This window comes from Sinocyclocheilus anshuiensis, unplaced genomic scaffold, assembly GCF_001515605.1.
Source record: "Sinocyclocheilus anshuiensis isolate Anshui unplaced genomic scaffold, SAMN03320099.WGS_v1.1 scaffold227, whole genome shotgun sequence".
Classification (NCBI taxonomy): Eukaryota; Metazoa; Chordata; class Actinopteri; order Cypriniformes; family Cyprinidae; genus Sinocyclocheilus; species Sinocyclocheilus anshuiensis.
The window spans coordinates 1597859-1600955 of record NW_015549590.1 but is presented as its reverse complement, the minus strand read 5'-3'; the positions used below and the strand labels follow the sequence as shown (position 1 = coordinate 1600955).

At 35.3% G+C, this 3097-nt stretch overlaps 1 protein-coding gene across 2 annotated transcripts in view; it reads right to left on the bottom strand.

Moving 5' to 3' along the window:
* Positions 1-2358, bottom strand: part of phf6 (PHD finger protein 6) — a 7831-nt gene extending 5473 nt beyond the window's left edge. For both annotated transcript variants that reach the window (XR_001630746.1, XM_016446517.1), the window contains exon 1: positions 2164-2358. The gene's annotated coding sequence lies outside the window, so the exon portion shown is untranslated. The remainder of the gene's footprint in view (positions 1-2163) is intronic.
* Between the last annotated feature and the right edge of the window lie 739 nt (positions 2359-3097).

The window sequence follows — 3097 nt, the reverse complement described above, 5'->3', positions numbered from 1 at the left end:
ATTCCACGCATATTAAAATACATTGACTCATAACTTTTATACAGAATATCTCTTTGGATTTGAGACTTTAGTCTTTTCAACTTTACAGATCTTCTTTATGCACCAAGAGCTTGTAACACTTCAAACAGAAAGGAAAAATTTTAATCGCATCATATGACCCCTTTAAAGATTTTTTAAAGACTCCTACATCTGTCATTGAATCACTCTATATGGTAGAAATATAGATTAGACAGATGGTTGTGGTTAGTTTGCTTATGCAATTCTGTTCCATTGAGGTATTTGTTTGGTTTAAAAATTTCCCCAAAAAACAAATACGTGACCAGCATGACATATACTTCCAGATGTCTTTATTACAAAAGAGTCTATAACTATAAAATTATTTATATTTACATTATTTATAAATAAATAATTGTATTTATTTATATTTATATTATTATTTATAGAAAAATATTTCTAATGAATACTTATTTAAATTATGCATCTAGAAACACTTATTGGAAAAACAGCGGGTTATAGAATCACACTTTTCCAAATTTTTCAATTTAGAACTATTGAGATACAACCTATTTGAGATTTTAAAGCAGCAAGTACAAAAAAATAAAATTAAACTGAGGTCCAGAGCACCCCAGGGGCCAAAAAGGGTTAAAGGTGGTCAGATTTTTTTTTTACACACATTTTACTTAAAAAAAAAAACAAAAAAAAAAAAAAAAAAAGTAGTTTACTTAAGATACCACTTAAATGTTTAAGACAATTTAACACATTTACCAAAATGTATATAATTATGGTTTCATGCTGCCTTTTAAAGACTGGTCAGAATTTGAAATCACTACAAAACATTCACTACTAAACAAGAAAATAAAAAACAAATCTGCATACCGTTTTAAAAGTGATTCTTACAGATAACATAATACATTAACATATATCAACATGTCTGTATAACAGCAGGCTTACAAAACATGAGGATATATGGCCGCCTTCATATTGTAGGAGCGGGTCCCCTGGCAAAGGGCTAATCCTGTTTTGGGGTCCATAAGAGTGTGAAAACCCCTTATTTAAACAATTTAAAACTAGATTATATGAAATAAGAGTGACCTTACTATAAACAAGCAGTACTAAAACTATATAGTTGAACTAAATATTTTCAACAAGTTTATCCCTGGTTGAAAGAGAAATCTCTCCTTAAGATTTTATGTCACTCTAACACAAAACCTAGACTTAGTCACACAACCCTATATTAAAATAATCTTTTTGGCTACACACTTTTATTGTCAAAAAAGAACGTAGGAAAAGTACATGGGTGACGTATTTGAAACACTGCAATGCCAATAGAAAGCTCTGACCGAGTTCACAAAACACCTCCCGCGCAACATGGCTAGCCCATCAGTTTTATCCTAAAGCGAAACAAAAAAAATCCCAAATTTCGCTGGTACGATTATCAATCCTTCATTCGTTTAATGTTCTAGGAATCTAGTAAGATTGATAGCGTGTTGTTTAGAAACGCGATGGCTTTACCCGCCTTCGCGCTACAGAGGCGCTCCGCTGCCATGATAGCAGAGAAGCGTCGCGGTGCAACACAAACAGCGACGCGAGACCGAGAGACAGACACTCTGTATCCACCAGAACAGCTGATACAACCTGCTCATGAGTCTCAACGAACCCCTCTAAAACGCACAAGGAAAAACACAGCATCCCTCGCAACGTTTTCATGAATAAGGGAGGAGGAGGATATACAGGCCCGCGACAAAGGTCTTGTTTCGCTCAAAACAAAAACTCTCACTTTCCAGTGTATATGAACTACTATAAAACTGTCAAATCTGGTGCCCCCCTTTAGATGAAATAAAGATGTGTATATCTATATAAGTGTACCCCATTAAGGCCCACATTATATGGTGGCTACAACAATACTGATGAGCACAAATGTGCGTAAAAAACAATCTGAACTTCTGGGGATGACTGTAAAGCATTATTTGGTTTTTATAACATTGTTCGCCGCGGGATTATTTCCCCCGCTTCACATGTGGAGACCCCCGCCATACGAAATGTATTTACATATCGCAGCAAAAAGACCTAGCTAGTCCCGACAATTGTTCCACTCATCCCGTCCCTTTTCTAGCTCTACAGCTGTACATTGCAGTGTCTGTGTGACATATTGGAAGCTCTTACCGCTGCTGTGTTGAATGGGTGAATAGATCGATTTAGAGCGGCTGTGAGCGCGTGCTCTCGCTCTTCCTCTCGCTAAGCATTGAGTGCGTTCTGCCGCTCACCATTGAGAGGCGTTCGCGTGACGTTGCTCACTGCAAAAAGCATGTTTGTCCGACATTGAAGCAAACGGGCACGCCCCTTACGTACTGTGGTCACCGTCAAGATAGCTTGAGGAATAGGCCTAGACGAGCAAATATAGAGAGGAGTAAAATTATAACGATTATTTAAACTTCATAGTTATTATCAGTGTTGGGAGTAACGCATTACAAGTAACGCGAGTTACGTAATCAGATTATTTTTTTCAAGTAACTAGTAAAGTAACGCATTACTTTTTAATTGACAAGAGAATATCGGAGTTACTTTTTCAAATAAGTAACGCAAGTTACTTTTTTTTTCAATTTCTTGATTGACAGCTCTCCTGTCCCCATGTTGAGAGAAATCAGATGTTACTGTAGTTCTAAAATAAATATGAATATGCATTAATTCATCTCACTCACAAAAAAAAACATAGATTCAGTATTCCTCAAAATGAATAAAAATAATGCAACTCAGAATATGACGCAAACCTGCAATAATTAAATGTTAAACAACACAAGTATCCTTTATGTATTTAATCCCATTCTATTTGCTTCTGACCTTCGATTATCCAGTTCAACCGAACTAATAAACACAAATTACTCTAGACAAACATTTGTGTGTTGAAATTTCTTCTTCTGCATTCTATTGTACGGACGTAATTTTACTTTCCATTCAGCCTGAGGCTTATTCATTTCACTTTTGGTGTGAAAAGGCTTTTATATTTGCCAAAAATATAACTTTTTTATTTTAAAAACAAACAAGCAAGCCCTCTCCAGATTTAAAAAGTAACGTAACGAATTACTTTCTATAAAAAGTA